The sequence below is a fragment of the Narcine bancroftii genome, chromosome 11, assembly GCF_036971445.1.
Source record: "Narcine bancroftii isolate sNarBan1 chromosome 11, sNarBan1.hap1, whole genome shotgun sequence".
NCBI classification, from domain to species: Eukaryota; Metazoa; Chordata; class Chondrichthyes; order Torpediniformes; family Narcinidae; genus Narcine; species Narcine bancroftii.
Genome location: NC_091479.1, coordinates 102,631,506 through 102,649,748, shown reverse-complemented (window position 1 = coordinate 102,649,748; position 18,243 = coordinate 102,631,506).

Genomic DNA, 18,243 nt, shown 5'->3' with positions numbered 1-18,243 from the left:
GTGAGCCAGAAGGGGCTGTTACTGAGCTGCTTGTCTATATTTAAATTCAACATTTACCAGCCTCCACCTTCACCCCCTGCCAATGCATTCCAGGCACCACCACTCTGAGTGTAAAACAACCTACCTCTGACATCTCCCCTGATCTCTCCCCCACCCATCTTCAACAGATGTCCTCTGGTATTTGCTTGGAAATAGATGCTGGCTGTCCACCCTATGTAAGCCTTTCATAATGTTACAAACTTCTATTAAATCTCCTTCAATTGCTTATCATTCTCGCTTGTTCCTCTGCTCCAGCATTCTACCAAAATCTATTGGTTAATTTGGCTCTAGAAACATAGCCAATGCTTTCCAGAATATATTTAATGATTTGGCTTTATCTGATTTCCATGGTAGAGATTTCCATGTTCACCAAGGGAATCAAGTCAGCCCTTTCCCCTTAGTCTGCAGCCTCTGGTTCTAAAGGCGAGGTCAACATCTTTCCTACTCCTGTGGTATTAATAAAAACTGAAAATGCAGGAAATGCTCAGGTCAAGCCTGAAGGGCCCCATCCTGAAACATTGGTTAGCCTTTACTTCCAAAGGATGCTGTGTGACCTGCTGAGTGTCTCTGGGACGATTGTGTACTGCACAAGCTTCTTCTGAACTCACCCAACATTTGCAAGACCACAAGGGCTGCAGTCATTGCAACGTTTGCACAGAATTAGCACCATCAACAGAATTATTTGTGTTCTCTTTCCTAAATCACCACCTTTCAATGGAAAAGCAGTTACAAGAGAAAGATGGAGCAGAAATAGGCCATTCAGTCCATTGAGTCTGCCCCACCATTAAATCATGATCTGGTCTATTTCCCCAGTTAACCCCACTGCCCAGCCTACTCCCCATAGCCTTTGATGCCCTGGTTAATCAAGAACCTGTCAATCTCTGCAATGACCTGGCCTCCACAACTGCCTGTGGCAACAAATTCCACAGATTCACCTCCCTCTGGCTGAAGAAATTCCTCTGCATCTCTGTTCAAAGCAGACACCCTTCAATCCTGAAGTTGTGACTGCAGACCGCGTCGAAAGAACCAAAGGCTTGTTGATCCAAACCAAGGCTTTTATTAACTAAAAGACTGGAGCACATAACAAGTAGGTCGACCAGTCCAGAATGACCTGGTCTGGCTAGGAGCAGTCCTTTAAGACCTGGCAGTAGGTGTGGCTACACTCTCAGCCAATCAAAGTCATCCTACACGACCATCTGTACATAGACACATTGGTGATAGAATCTGGACTGTCACAGTGTCCTCTTGTCCTGGACTCTCCCACTGTGGGAAACAACTTTTATATTTCTTGAAGCATGGTGTTTAAAATGTCACACAAATATACCCCTCCTGGGAACAGTGTCCCTGGAAAGTCAAATTCTCAGCAGTTTTCCACAGGACAGGTCTGTCACTGGAAGCATGGATGTAAAGGAGGCGAGGCAAGCTGAAGGGATCTCGGATAGTACTCTGGTCCAAAAATGTGCATCATCTGCCTTGTAACAATGTATATTGTGATTCAAGGCCACAAGAAGAGCAGAAATAACCTTATATCTACTGGATCATCATAAGGGGAGTGGACAAAGGTTGGGGTTAAGGAGGTGAGGCAGGCAAGATGATGAAGGGTGCTGGGAAAAGTCTAGTGCCAGAGCTGAGGGTGGATGTGTCAGAGAGGAGAGATCAACCTCCATCCGGGGTGGGAGTGGAGGTGGGGGTGGGGGGAGAGAGTGGAAGGGGAAAAGGGAAAAAACACGTGTCAGAGGGTTAGAACAGACTATTTGGGCCTTGGGGGCCCACAGCATATTGAAGTAAACGCCTTGCTTTCGTTTCACCTCGTGTAAGGCAAACATTTTTATGCAGTCGGTAGGAGAGAAGTATGGAAGAAACCAAAATTTGACTGCTTCACGGGGAAGAGGGCCCTCAAAATTTGACTAGAGTCCTCCAAGGACAAAAAAAAGTGTCAAGAATGGCTGGGATATCCTAACACAAGGCGAAATAGAAATGCCAAGATTTCACACGCCATTTGTAAAACTAATGCTCACCTTCCCAACCAAGGGGTCTTATTAGAACCAGTTGAGCGCAGTTTGCAATTACATGTTGAAAAGACGCACACCTTCTGACTCAGATACTGTTGTAAAGGAAATTATTTCAAAGCATGAGGACTATTGTGTGGAGGAAACTTAATCATCCTGTATCCTTGGTAGAAATGTTATTTGTATCGATTAATGTTCAGCTAAATGGAGAGACTGCGGGAGTTTGTGAGCAGGAAGGATGCGCTATTCTCCTGATAAAGTTGGCTGTATTTGTGCAATTAGATATTTTGATTACATTTTGTATCTTTATCCATAATGTGACATGTATCCTGTCTCCCTGTTCTGTTTATAATCTCACCAGGAACAGGGGAAGATGAGCATTGCTGATATTTCTGTAACCAGGCTTGGCAGCAAACATGTACCGGTAATTACTACGTACATCTGCTAATTTTGAGGCTATTTCCAAACACGTTCTCAAGCATGGTCTGATCTTTGATCATCTATGATCCAGCGGGGGAAACCAGGCTCTCCAGCAGCCTGTGAACAGTTTTCCTCAGATGAAATGGAGAGAAAAAAATGGCATCGGGCATCATTTGAGGTCTGGAAGCGACAGCGCAGAACGAGAGCAAGACATATCCGTGACACCGTCAAATGCAGAATTCTTCAAGGGGTAGATCAGTTCGGGGGGGGGGGGTCCTTAGTATGCAGCTATGTCCCCTTGTTTGCCTCTTGGGAAAACAGCTCAACACTTAACCGGTTAGGATCTTACATGTTTGAATAAGGTCATCCCTTATTCTTGCAAACACCAAGGTCAAGGAAGGATGCTATAGAAATGTAGCTTTTGTTTGGACATTTTTCATAATAAAACAAACCCAGTAATGAATTCTCCTTCACATGCTCCCACCTCTACAAAGTTATTATCCCAGTTTATATAGAACAACAGAACACTACAGAACAGAAACAGGCCCCTTGGCCCATCCTGTCCATACCAAGCAATTATTTTGCCTCGTCCCATTAATCTGCACCTAAACATAGCCCTCCCCATCCACATACCTGTCCAAATATACAAAATTGAGCCTGCCTTCATCACTTCAGCTGGAAACTTGTTTCACACTCCCGCCATTCTCCGTGTAAAGTCCCCCTTCTTAAACATTTCACCTTCCACCTTAGCCTGTGTCCTCTGAATTGTGTCTCACCAACCCTCAGTGGAAAAAGCCTGCTTGTATTTGCTCTATTTATCCCCCTCATAATATACCTCCATCAAATCTCCCCTTGCACTTCAGAGAAAAAAGTCCCAATCTAGCTAACCTTTCCCTTTAACTCCATTCCGTAAGTCCTGGCAACATCCTGGTAAACCTTCTCTGCATGCCTTCAATTTTACAGATATCCTTCCTGTAATTAATGACCAGAAATGCCCACAATATGTTCCCAGTGACCCTGGGGTTTCCTCCCTCATCTCGAAGTTAAGATTAATTGGCCACTATAATGGTAAAACTCGAGGGAAATTTGAAGGATGGATGAATTTGTTGGGCTACAGGGAAGTACATGGAGAGGGAATGGTACCAATGGGATTGTGTTACTAGGAGCCCACATGGGACTGATTCAAGATTCTTTTATGTCCACGTAATAAAACAGAAAATGGGGTATTACACAAAATTTCCTTTAGTCTACCCTAAGGCAGAAAAAGATTTGCTATAGCAAGAAATGCTCAGCACCCTTTACAGCCAGAGAAAGAGAAGCAGAAGAGAGTTCCCCTCAGGGTCACTGAATGTCCGTGGCTTCAGTCCAAACCAACAACAACCCAAGCTCCAGCTCCAACCCTTCAGTACCCTCTCACGTCTAGGTTCCGATATCTGGTACCCCTTCAGCCAATCTCCAGTCCCGGTGTGAGCCCCTTGACCGCAATCGCCATCAGCCTGTGGGGGTTCCTTGCCTCGAGTCGCCTACAGTCCGCCACCTTGGTGTCCTTCAGCCTCAGAGCCCCTCGTTGGTCCACCGTCCTGTGGGTCGTCTCCTCTGCGTCTCTTTCTCAAACAGTAGTGTGGGATGGTCTCCCTGTTTCCTGCTGCCCTCCTTGCTGATGGACCAAATGTCCTCCTTTTATGCTTTTCTATGATCAGGGGTTGAAGGGAGAAGAGGGTGGGATATTCTTTGTTGACAGCAGGTTTGCTGAATATTATTAATGAGTTTGAATTTGTACTCCAGGAAAATGAGCACATATTATTGTAATCAAATCTTTACAAGTTCCAGACATTCTGGCAAAACCTAGAATGCAGTTGAAGCAGTTCTCCATTTAAAGGAAAGAGCTTCCTCTCAATTTCATCTGCAGATGGAAACAAAACCACTTTGCTTTCAGCTACCAAAGAAAGGTTGTCCTTTCAACAGTTAGCCCACTTCTAACTCTCCATACCGTCCTTGAACCTGTCAACTCCCCCCTCCCGCTCCATCCTTCTCCATCAAAGGCAGAATTATCATACCTGCAAAGGCAAGAAGTGAACCCTTCCATCTCCTGCGGAACAGAGGGAGTGCTGCATTGTCAGAAGTGTCACCTCCTGGGTGAATGATCACATCAAAGGCTTCTCTGCCCTTTTTGGGTGGGGTCTCATCCCCTCATTCAAAGAGCATCTCAAGTGAAATCTATCCCAACCTGCAGCTCTGAACCAGGCCATCGTCATATGGCTGATTATGGGAGCTTTTTAATATTAAATTCAGACATACAGCACAGAAACAGGCCCTTCTAGCCCACAAGCCCATGCTGCCCAATTACACCTAATTGATGTACAACCACTGGTCCGTTTTTGAAGGGTGGGAATCAACCAGATCACTTGGAGGAAATCATCGCAGACATGGGTAGAACGTACAAACTCCTTTCAGACAGCGCCCAGATTCAACCCCAGGTCTAACCACTTGCTGTGTACAAAATGAGATGTTTCTAACAGTTTAAAGCCGGGTTGCAGTGAAATCGTGAAATAGTCTATAGAGTCACCGAGATCTACAGCAAGGAAACAGGCCCCTCTGCCCGATGTCGACGCAGACCCATCTCGTCCCATTTGCCTGGGCTTGGAAACATCCCTCAAAATCTTTCCTATGCACTTAAAAACCCTCCAAGTAGGAGCATAGCCAGGTTGTAAAGTTAGAGGAGCAAGCACATTTAAAAAAAAGCAGCAGGATACATACCAGATAGTGAGTCAGCGGTTGAATGGTGGGACCACATTGATTTCTTTGCGGCGTCGAACCAGGGAGGAGGGGTGGGGAGGTGCAGAAGGCGCCACTTTTGGAATAATGTGCTCGGGGGAACATTCTCTACCCCTGCACCCCCACCTGGCTATGCCACTGTCTCTGAATTTTACAATTGCCCCCCCCCCCCACCTCGATCACTGATACTCCTCCATCCCACACATCCATCACCCACCGTGATAGGTGCTCCTCTGGTCCGTATAAAATCTTTGCCCTCTCACCTTAACCCTATACCCTATCACTTTAAACTCATTTAAGTCCATGACTGTTCATCTTATCTAAGCCCCTCATGATTTTGTAAACTTCTCTAAAGCTCATCTGCTTCCCCCACCCCCGCCCCACTGCTCCAGGGAGAAAAGTCCCAGCCTATTCATCATTTCCTTATAACTCAAACCTACCAGTAAAATGGTAGTACAGGGTAATTCTGCTCATAAACCACCTCCCCTCCCCCTACAAAATTCTTCTACACTCCAAGGAATACAGCCAAAACCCCTTTAACCTTTCCCAGTAGCTCAATTCCTGAAAACCCAGAAACCTCCTAGTAAATTTTCTCCCCACTCTTTCAATCTTATTGATATCTTTCCTGCAGTTCGGTGACCAAAACTGCACCAATGCCTTGTACAACTTCTCCACAACACCCCAACTCTGTACTCAACCCCCTCCATTTCATTCAACATGACCAATCACACATCGGCAACATCTTACAGATCTCTCTCTCTCTCTCCCTCTTAATTGGCATCTTTCCTGTAGGTGGGTGACCAAAACTGGACATGATAGACTCTTTTAAACTGCAGCACATGGATAGCCCTCCTGGGATGAGGGTACAATTACTGGGACAAAGGTTCTGGGAGCATCTTTTAAATTTCATGGGGAATTGACCCATTAAATTGCCAACCTGATGATTGAAGGGGGTTCCCACCCACTCCCCCCACCAATGATGTGTCACGTACTCACTGGAAGTACTGCCGGATGTTCGGATGCTGGCTGCCCGGTGACGCACGCACGCACTGACATCACTGCAATAAGCGGGTCGGCCATTTTCATTTTCAAATCGCCTGTGGACACGACCTAGGTAAGTTTAATTGGGTTAAACTGGGCCATTCAGCCCATCGAGTCTGCTCGACCATTTGAATCATGGCTGATGTATTTTTTCCTTTCACCCCCCCCCCACCCACCCCCCCACTTTCTCCCTGAAATATTTGATGCTTTTTTGATTAAGAACCTCTGCTTTAAATATACCCTGACCACAAATCGAATTTGAAGCAGTAAAACTCAGCTTCGAGTCACATAGCATGGCCCTTCAGCCCAACCTGCCCATGCCAACCAAAGTGTCCCACCCATACTGGTCCTACCAGTCTGCGTTTGCCCTTCTAAACCCATCCTATCCACATACCCACCCAAATGTTCCTCAAATGTTGCAATAGTACCTGCCTCAACCACCTATTCTAACCCCCCACCAACCACCACGCTCTGTGTAGATTTACTGCTCAGGTTCCTATTAAATCTCTCTCCTCCTCACCTTAAATGTGAACATTGTGTACATTTTTTTTTGCACAACCAAGAAGTGGTAATTCTGCCTGGCCTGCAGGAAAAAAGAATCTCAGGGTTGTACGTGGTGGCATGTATATCCTCCAACAATGAATCTGAATCTTCTCTGGTTCCCAATTCCCCGACTCTGGGCTAAAAATGCTGTGTGTTCACCTGATCTATTCCTCTCATGATCACCCCTCGTCCTCCTCTGCTCTAAGGAATAAAGCCCACCCTCCTGTAGCTCAGACTCTCCAATTCCTAGAAACTTCTTCTCTGCGCTTTGCCACAGAGTCTTCAAATTCAGAACTCAGGGCTTCATTTTTAAATTATAAATAGCCTTAAATATGCTTCCATTGTTTCCCAACACCAATATAAAGGCTTTAATGAATTCACTGATCCTATTTACCACACACAGGCCAGCATTTTCTCATTTTTAATAAGAAAAAAGGACAGTATCAGGCTTAATAAATGTTTGGGAAATTTTATTGGTCCTTGAATTAATGTTATAATTTCCTCTGAATTACAGGTTCTATTACTGGTGATCATGACATTTTCTTCAATGCAGGCAGTCAAATCCTCAATTGGAAATTGTATTATCGAATAAAATGAAAACCTGATTCTCCAAGGGACCCTGGGTTTACTGAGAATAGCCACACAGCAGCTTCCTAATCTTATTGAGGTTTCAGGATTTGTACATTACTCGAAGAGGAGCTGCTCCAATCTTGCCACAATCACCTGCTCTTACATGATCTGCACTGTGGGTAATGACCTTGCAGACATGGTCGTTATTATGGTGAATGGTCAGTTCATCAGTGGGGGCTCAACAATTACATGCACAATAGAGTTAAGCTACAAATCAGGCTGAGCTCCATGGTTAGAGGGGCTTAACATAGGAACATAGGAAATAGGAACAGGAGTAGGCCAAAAATGGCCCATCGAGCCTGCTCCGCCATTCAATACGATCATGGCTGATCTAATTTATAACCTAACTCCACCTACCTGCCTTCTCCCCATATCCCCTAATTCCTCTATCATGTAAAAATTTATCTAACCGAATTTTAAATATGTTTAATGAGGCAGCCTCAACCACTTCCCTGGTTAGAGAATTCCAAACATTCACTACTCTCTGGGAAAAACTATTTTTCCTCATCTCTGTCCTAAATCTACTCCCCCGAATCTTGAGACTGTGTCCTCTCGTTTTAGTTTCCCCGGCCAGCTCAAAAAACCTTCCTACATCTATCCTATCCATACCCTTCATAATCCTATATGTTTCTATAAGATCTCCTCTCATTCTTCTGAACTCGAGGGAATACAATCCTAGACGATTTAATCTTTCATCATAAGTCAACCCCTTCATCCCAGGGATCAACCTAGTAAACCTCCTCTGGACCGTCTCCAAAGCCAGTATATCCTTCCTCAAATATGGAGACCAGAACTGGACACAGTACTCCAGGTGCGGTCTCACCAGTACCTTATACAGTTGCAACATGATCTCCCTACTCCTGAATTCAATTTCTCTAGCGATGAAGGCCAACATTCCATTTGCCTTCTTAATGACCTGCAACCTAACTTTTTGCGATTCATGCACAAGCCCTCCCAAGTTCCTCTGCACAACAGCATGCTGTAGTTTTTCACCCTTTAAATAATATTCAGCTCTTTTATTTTTCTTGCCAAAGTGGATAACCTCACACTTATTAACATTGTACTCCATCTGCCAGACCTTTGCCCACTCATCCAGCTTAACTATATCCCTCTGCAGACTCTCCACATCCTCATTACAATTTGCTCTTCCACTCAATTTGGTGTCATCCACAAACTTGGCTACACCACATTTTGTCCCCTCCTCTAAGTCATCAATGTAAATGATGAACAGTTGTGGGCCTAACACCGACCCCTGCGGCACCCCACTTAACACTCTCTGCCAACCTGAAAAACTCCCATTTATCCCGACTCTCTGCCTCCTGTCAGACAACCAATTTTCAATCCAGGCCAATAGACTTCCCCGGACTCCACTTTCCTGTAACTTACTGAGAAGTCTCTTGTGCGGCACCTTATCAAACGCTTTCTGGAAATCCAAATATACAACATCAACCTGTTCTCCTCTATCCACTGCACCCATTATATCCTCAAAGAATCCTAACAAGTTTGTCAAACAAGATCTTCCCTTTCTAAAACCATGCTGCGTCTGCCTGATTGAACCCTTACGTTCCAAAAGTTTCACTATTTCATCTTTAATGACGGCTTCAAGCATTTTTCCAACTACAGACGTCAAGCTAATTGGCCGATAATTTCCAGTCTTCTGCCAACATCCCTTCTTAAAAAGTGGTGTGACATTTGCTGTCTTCTAGTCTGCCGGGACCTGCCCAGAGTCCAAGGAATTTTGGTCTATGACCACCAATGCATCAACTCTAACTTCTGCCATTTCCTTCACAACCCTTGGATGCATATCATCAGGACCAGGTGATTTGTCTGGCTTTAGTCCCATTAGTTTCTCCATCACTACTTCCTTTGTAACAACTATTTTATCAAGGCCCTCCCCAACTTTTGCATCCTTAACTCCGCACTTGGGCATGCTGGATGTGTCTTCCACCGTGAAGACTGACACCAAATATTTGTTTAATGCCTCGGCCATTTCCTCATTTTTTGCTACCAGTTTTCCTTTCTCATCCTCCAAGGGTCCTATGTTAACTCTGGCCACCCTCTTCCATTTTATATTTATAAAATTTTTTGCTTTCTGTTTTTATATTTTGTGCCAATTTACTTTCATAATCCTTTTTCCCCATTTCTTATTACCCGCTTTGTAACCCCTTGTTGTCTCTTAAAGTTTTCCCAATCTCCAATCTTCCAGTTTCCCACTGCTCTTTGCAGCTTTGTACACCTGCGCCTTCAATTTTATGCTCTCCTTTATTTCCTTTGTTAACCACGGTTGATTTTTCGCTCCCTTGCTGCCCTTTTTCCTGACCGGAATATATTTTTATTGAGTATTACAAAATATTTCTTTGAAAATCTTCCACTGTTCCTCAACTGTTTCATCAATGAGCCTGTGCTCCCAGTCCACTCTGCCCAATTCCTCCCTCATCCTATGGTAGTCACCTCTGTTTAAGCATAATATATTAGTTTTAGATCTAACTCTTTCCCCTTCCATCTGAATGAGAAATTCAATCGTACTATGATCGCTATTTCCCAGATGGTCTCTGACTATTACATCATTTACTCTACCTATCTCATTGCACAACACTAGATCCGGGAGAGCATTTTCTCTTGTGGGTTCCTTAACATGCTGCTCAAGAAAGCTATCACAGATGCATTCTGTGAAGTCCTCTTCCAGACTCCCACGACCAACTTGATTTTCCCAATCTATGTGGAAGTTAAAGTCCCCCATGACGACTGCCGTATCATTATTACATGCCTCACTTATCTCTCTATTTATTTCCTGTGCCACTAAACTATTGTTATTTGGTGGGCGATAGATAACACCCACCAATAATTTTTTCCCTTTGTTATTCTTTATCTCTACCCAAATGGACTCAATATTATGCTCTTTAGATTTTATATCATCCCTCACGACTGCCTGGAGCTCATCTTTGATTAAGAGTGCAACTCCACCTCCCTTACCATCCTGTCTATCTCTGCACCACCTGATACCCTTGAAAGTTTAATTCCCATTTAGGGTCACCTTGTAGCCATGTTTCCGTGATGGCGACCCATGGGTACCGATTTGCGCCTCAAGTTTACTAACCTTATTTCTAATACTGCGGGCATTCAGATAAAGTGCCCTTATGCTCTTTGTCCTTTTAATATCTAGTGACTTCTGTAACCTTTTCTTTTGATTTTTCTGCCCACTATTTTTCTTTGTAATTTTCTTAACACCATCATTGACCCGAAAACTCACTGCACCATCTGATTTTTTACTTTCTCCTCCCAACATTACTTTTCCTATTTTACTTTTCCTGGCCATTACTTTATCTTCCCTACCCTTTTCCCCATCACTCTGGTTCCCATACCCCTGTCAAATTAGTTTAAACCTTGCCCCACTGCTGTACCAAACATACTTGCCAAAATGTTGACACCTTTTGGATTTAGGTGCAACCCGTCCCTCTTGTAAAGATCATGCCTTCCCCAAAAGAGATCCCAATGATCCAAGAAGCCAAATCCTTGCCTTGTACACCAGCCCCTCAGCCACACGTTCATTTTCCTTATCCTTACATTCTTTTCATCACTTGGATTTGGAACAGGTAGTAATCCCGAGATCACCACCCTAGCATTCCTGTCTTTCAGCTTTCGTCCCAGCTCACTGTAATCCCTTTTCATTACCTCCTCCCTTTTCTTGTCAATGTCGTTTGTACCCACATGTACCAAGACATCAGGCTGCTCTCCCTCTCCTCTCAGAATATTTTGGACCTGATGTGTGATATCTCATACCCTTGCACCAGGGAGGCAGCACACCATGCGGGTATACTTATCTGGCTCACAGAACCTCCTGTCTGTACCCCTGACAATGGAGTCCCCAATAACTACTGCATTTCTCCTTTTCTTTTGCACCACTCTGCCAGGCTCAATGCCATTGACCTGGTGCCCGTGGCCATCTTCAACACAACATAACTGTTGCTGAGTGGGATAGTCACTGGTGTTCTCTCCGTTTTTCCTCGCTTTTTTCTTTCCCCCCCCGACGGTTTCCCACTTACTTGACATGGGTTCTGGAGTATTTATCACCCTGAAAGTTGACTCCTCACTCTCCCTTACAAGCCGCAGGTCATCAATCTGCAACTCCATACCCCTAATTAGGTCCCTTAGTAACTGTATCTCGGTACACCTGGTGCAGATGTGGCCATTTGGGAGGGTGGAGGTCACCCATTGTTCCCACATCTGGCACCCAGTGCAGAGTACTAACCCTATCGGCATGACTCTGAATACGAAGGCAAATAACTCAGCTTACCTTTTCTCCTTGCCTGCTTTCGCCGAAGCCTGATAAGCCAAAGCCAGGAAGTCTCACTCCTTCACTGCTCCACTCACTCACTGAGTCACTCCTCGCTAGCCCCTCCCTCCCCTTTCACTCCTTTTATTGGCCCCTTGACCAATTAACCCTGTCACTTTCACCAAGCTCCTCCTCCTCCTCGGACTCACTTTCACCAAGCTCCTCCTCCTCCTCGGACTCACTTTCTGCAAGCTCCTCCTCCTCTGACTCACAGCCCGACTCTCTCCAAGCTCCTCCTCCAACTCCCAGCCGAACCAAGTAGGCCCAAGCCCCGATAAGCCCCTGACTTTAATAGCTTACCTTCGCCTCACTTTCAGCAAGCTCCTCCTCCTCTAACTCACTCTAACTGAAGGGCCTCCTGTCCTTGTGCCCCTCCTTTCCTCCCCACCAACTCTCCCTCGCCTTATTCCAGCTCTGTGTACGTCTGCAAGATTTCCACTACCACACCATTGCAGTTTTGGAAAGGGGGAATGCTGTCCTTGAGAGCCTTACTGAGATAGAGGTACAAGTCTGACAAAGAATCTCACTGATACTAGTTGTGCCGAGCATAGGTGGACGATTGGATGAATCCATCAGCAGATTATTCAGAACACAAAATGCTGATTTCTTTATGGTGCTTGAATTTGACCGTGGGACGTGCGCATCATTTATTATCCATCTCAAGTTCTGACCAATCAGAACGCGAGCTGAGATTGTGGAGGCCAGGTCATTAAGGCAGTGATTGTTTCTTGATTAGCCAGGGTATCAAAGGTTATGGGGAGAAGGCCAGGCAGTGGGGCTGAGTGGGATAATGGATCAGCTCATGATTGAATGGCAGGCCAGACACAATGGGCTGAATAGCCTATTTCTGCTCCCATGTCTGATGGTCAGACTTTACCCGAGGTCAGTCTCGAATTGGGACCCCTGGGGCTGTAAAGTAGTGGCTCTACCCATTGTGCCACAGTGCTGCCCCATTACCTCAAAGTGCTAAACAAGCTCCTAACTCAGCAGTAAAGGCCTTCACATTATCAATCCAGTCACCAAACAACTTTGGCCCTGCACCCACTTTTATACTTGGAAAGCTGAACCGTAGTAGTCCAAAATTCCGGATGCTTGAAATCCGGACCACCCGAGAATCTGGACTTTTCAAAAACTCTCACCCTTTTTAAATTCAGCAGGCTTTTGTGTGCGTAAGTGCCTCAGATGCATAGTGGCAACAAGTGCTGACTTTATTTTTCTTACAAACCACTCATTTTGATAAATGAAGTGCACTGTATTTGCTAATGAATAAACTATCAATACTTACCTCTTCATCTCTTCTTTATACCTCCTTAAATTTGAATTTTAAAAGTACTGTCTGAGAATTTGTGAACTCCGACCCGACCCAATCCCCCTGAAGTCTGGATTTTTGGACTTCTACTGTACTATGTAGCACTGTTCATTCACTACCACTGGACCCCCACCCACCCACCAGCCCTTTGGATTGAAGCAAAAATTTACTTGTGAATCTGCACGGGTCATCTCCTGCATCCTGTGCTCCCCTCTACATCAGGCAGTGATGCAGGCTGGAAAATCATTTCACTGAGCACCTTCACTCTGTCCTCATCAATCACAGGCATCTCCCATTGGTCAACAATTTCAATCCCGCACTCTCATGCGCCAACATGTCTGTCTGCACAGCCAGAATTAGACCACCCAGAAATTAGAACTGTAGAACACTCTTCTTTGGCTTGGCTTCGCGGACGAAGATTTATGGAGGGGGTAAAAGTCCACGTCAGCTGCAGGCTCGTTTGTGGCTGACAAGTCCGATGCGGGACAGGCAGACACGGTTGCAGCGGCTGCAGGGGAAAATTGATTGGTTGGGGTTGGGTGTTGGGTTTTTCCTCTTTTGCCTTTTGTCAGTGAGGTGGGCTCTGCGGTCTTCTTCAAAGGAGGTTGCTGCCCACCAAACTGTGAGGCGCCAAGATGCATGGTTTGAGGCGATATCAGCCCACTGGCGGTGGTCAATGTGGCAGGCACCAAGAGATTTCTTTAGGCAGTCCTTGTACCTTTTCTTTGGTGCACCTCTGTCACGGTGGCCAGTGGAGAGCTCGCCATATAACACGATCTTGGGAAGGCGATGGTCCTCCATTCTGGAGACGTGACCCACCCAGCGCAGCTGGATCTTCAGCAGCGTGGACTCGATGCTGTCGACCTCTGCCATCTCGAGTATTTCGACGTTAGGGATGAAAGCGCTCCAATGGATGTTGAGGATGGAGCGGAGACAACGCTGGTGGAAGCGTTCTAGGAGCCGTAGGTGATGCTGGTAGAGGACCCATGATTCGGAGCCGAACAGGAGTGTGGGTATGACAACCAAAGCCTTCGACACCATGAGCAGGAAAGGGCTTTGGCAAATACTAGAGCGCATTGGATGTCCCCCAAAGTTCCTCAACATGATTATCCAACTGCACGAAAACCAACAAGGTCGGGTCAGATACAGCAATGAGCTCTCTGAACCCTTCTCCATTAACAATGGCGTGAAGCAAGGCTGTGTTCTCGCACCAACCCTCTTTTCAATCTTCTTCAGCATGATGCTGAACCAAGCCATGAAAGACCCCAACAATGAAGACGCTGTTTACATCCGGTACCGCACGGATGACAGTCTCTTCAATCTGAGGCGCCTGCAAGCTCACACCAAGACACAAGAGAAACTTGTCCGTGAACTACTCTTTGCAGACGATGCCGCTTTAGTTGCCCATTCAGAGCCAGCTCTTCAGCGCTTGACGTCCTGCTTTGCGGAAACTGCCAAAGTGTTTGGCCTGGAAGTCAGCCTGAAGAAAACTGAGGTCCTCCATCAGCCAGCTCCCCACCATGACTACCAGCCCCCCCACATCTCCATCGGGCACACAAAACTCAAAACGGTCAACCAGTTTACCTATCTCGGCTGCACCATTTCATCAGATGCAAGGATCGACAATGAGATAGACAACAGACTCGCCAAGGCAAATAGCGCCTTTGGAAGACTACACAAAAGAGTCTGGAAAAACAACCAACTGAAAAACCTCACAAAGATAAGCGAATACAGAGCCGTTGTAGAACACTACAGCACAGAAATAGGCCCCTTCGCACTTCTAGTCTATGCTGAATCATTTTTTTTGCCTAGTCCCACTGACCTGCACCCAGTCTATGGCCCTCCATACCTCTCCCATCCATGTACCTGTCCAAATTCTTCATATTAAAAATGAGGTTGCATTCCTCCCGTTATGTCTCTGTGCGTTACTTGGGAGGCTTCTTAAATAACTTAGAGATGCAAGATTCAACTAACAGATGAGACTTTACTTACTGATGCCTTCCATCATCTCAGGAAAATGCTCACACATTCACATATACACCTACAGTTACAACAGTGAAAAGGGTGTATTCTTATGCAGTTCACATTATCCTGACTATATAACACCTCCAAATTGGAGGAACAGCTGCTAATATTCTGTCTGGGCACTCGCCAACCAGATGTCATTAACATCGATCTCTCCAGTTTCTGATAGGCCCCTCTTTGGTCTCCTTTCCTCCAGCTCTGCACCCCCTTCCTTCTCCATTCACAGAGGTGTCCTCTCCCCATCACCTCTCTCTCCCACCCATATGACCTATGACCTCCTACCTGCGCCCGTGCCTCTCCCCCTGCCCCCTCCCCCACCATTTATTTAGCCGTCTTCCTGGTTTTTGCTCATACCCTGATGAAGGCTTCAGGTCCGAAACGTTGCCACATGAAGAATGCTGTGCGCCATGCTGAGTTTCTCCAACATTTTTGTGAAAACTTCAATCACAGCATCCAAGATTTACTCTCGTAACACTGCATAGGGAATATTATAGCCTTATGGAAGATACCGGAAATATCATGGAGAAGTTACAAACACTGCATTCAACAACTTACAAACATCTCAAGACAGCAATCAAATATTGTAGTTAAAACAGCCGTTAAAGATTGTTCACCAGAGCTCAACAAATCTTTTTACAGGCCAAACCTTTGTTGTGACAAGTTTGACATTTTGCAGAGGACAATTTATCAGCCTTCAAAGAGAATCAACCGATTCAGAGAGAGAGAGAGAGAGACAGCATGGGCTGTGCTGAGGAATGCTGAGCTGCTAAGTGGAGACCGTTGCTTGGTTTAACTACCAGGATTGCACAGTGTGGAGGGGAGTTCAAGGAAATGGGAATCGAGATTCATTGTTTCAAAAGTAACAAGCTCCTGGCGAGGCTCAGCAAGTCAGGCAGCATCCGTAAAACCTCAACGCTGGAGAAATTCAGCAGGTACTTGATACAGCACAAAGGTACATAACTGATGTTATGGGCTTGAGCCCTTCATCAAGGTACAGGCAAAGTGGAGGCATGCGCCTGAATGAAATGGGGGGGGGAAGTGGGGGAACAGGGGCAGGAACATGGTCCCGCAGGCAAGAGATAATAGGTGGATAAGGGAGGGAGAGCACACCAGCAAACAAATGGAGGGAGATGACTGTGAATGGAGAGGGAAGGGGGTGGAGAGCTGGAGGAAAGGAGACAGAGGATGGGGAAGAGAGGGAGAATGGGGAGTGGGCTGGCAGGAGCTGGAGACATCAATGCTAATGCCATCTGGTTGAAGAATACCCAGATGAAATATTAGGTGTTGCTCCTCTAATTTACAGCTGGCCTTGGTTTGGCCATGAACAGACGTGTGAGGGCTGGAGTGGGGCAGAGATTTGAAATGGTTGACCACTTCAACAACCCTGTCATTGATGAGGACAGAGCAGAGGTGCTCAGCGAAGCGGTCTCCCAGTCTGCGTCCAGTCTCTCCGACCTAGAGGAGACCACAACGGGAGCACCAGATACAGTTGACAATCCCTGAGCATTCATAAGTGAAGTGTTGCTTCATGTGGAAGGACTGATTGGGGTCGCAAATGGTGGCGAAGGAGGAGCATACATGCAGGGCTGGTCAGTAGTAAGAGATGGTAGCACACTGACATCTCTGTCCATGGTCTGATCAAGGCCACCTGCAATATGGAGGAACAACACCTTCTATATCATTTTCAGCACTCTTTCCAACTAGATGGCCCCAATATCGACCTCTGATTTCCATCAATCCTTTCTCAACCTACATCTGTCTCCCTTCCTCCAGCTCCCCAACCTCTTCCCTTCCTTCTCCTGAGAGCTACCCTTCTTTTACCCCTCGGCCCTCTTCCCCATCACTTCTCAGCTTCTTTCTCTCCTACCCTCCCACCTGTATCCACCTATTTATTACCCCTTTTACCCTGCGCTCCCGCCCCCTTCCCCTTCCTGCCTCCCCCACCTTTTTATTCAGGCATCTGCACGTTTTCCACATTCCAGATAAAAGGCTCAGGCCTAAAATATCAACTGCCTTTTATACAGGTGGATACTGCCTTTCTCCAACATGTTTGCGTATTTCACTCGACCCCAGTGTCTGCAAACATTCCTGCTAACTCCTGACACGATGAAATCTGTGACCTGGAGGCCTGGTTTGGTTTCATGATCCAGGGGTATACAAGGGAGAGGTCCGTCTGCCAAACCACAGTTGCCACTGCCCTTGTCGGCAGGCTTGATGACATGGTTGGGATTGATTTGGGGCATGTCGAGAATGGGCAATTGGGAGGGGGTGTGTTGCAGGCAAGAGGGGTGTGGGTGAGGGGGGGTTGGAGAGTGAGCACAAGGGGATGCAGGCGATGGGGAGTACAGGTGAGGGGAACAGAATGAGCGAGGGAAAAAGTAAGGGATATCCGAGGTTTTCCAGTCCAGAATAGTGGCCTTCTTCCACAAATATGCCATTCCCCACCATCAAATCAGCCCTCACCCGCATCTTCTCCATTTCCCGCTCATCTGCCCTAGCCCCTCTTCCCCCAGGCTTGTCCTCACCTAACACCCCACCAGCTTCTGCATTCAACACATCATCCTCTGGAATTTCTGGCACTTACAACAGGATCCCACCACCAGACACAACTTCCCCTCTCTGCCTTCTGTAGGGACTGCTCCCTCCTTGATTCCCGCATGCACTTATCTCTTCCCACCCCCTCCCCACACCTTCCCCTGTGCAGTCCAGGGCCATAAACAAGCCTTTCAAGTTTCACTCGTGTATCGACGGGAGTGATTTTTCTGCATCCAGTGCTCCCTTTGTGGCCTTCTTGACATTGAAGAGACTTCACTTCGCTGAGCACCTTTGTTCTGTCTGCACCAGGGGCCAATCCTTTCAATTCTGCATCCTACTCCCACACTCACATGTCTGTCCACATCCTCATGTTCTATCCCACCAAGACCACCCATAAACTGAAGCAACAACACCTGATTTTCCATCTGGGACACTCTCCAGCCAGATGGCATTAACATCGTCTTCTCCAGTTTCTGCTAACCTGCTCTCTGTTCTCCCTCCCTTCCCTTTCCCCTCGTCTTCTTTTGTTCTCCACAACTTCTTTCTCTATTCACTCCCCCGCCCCCCCCCCCCATTTGTTGCTG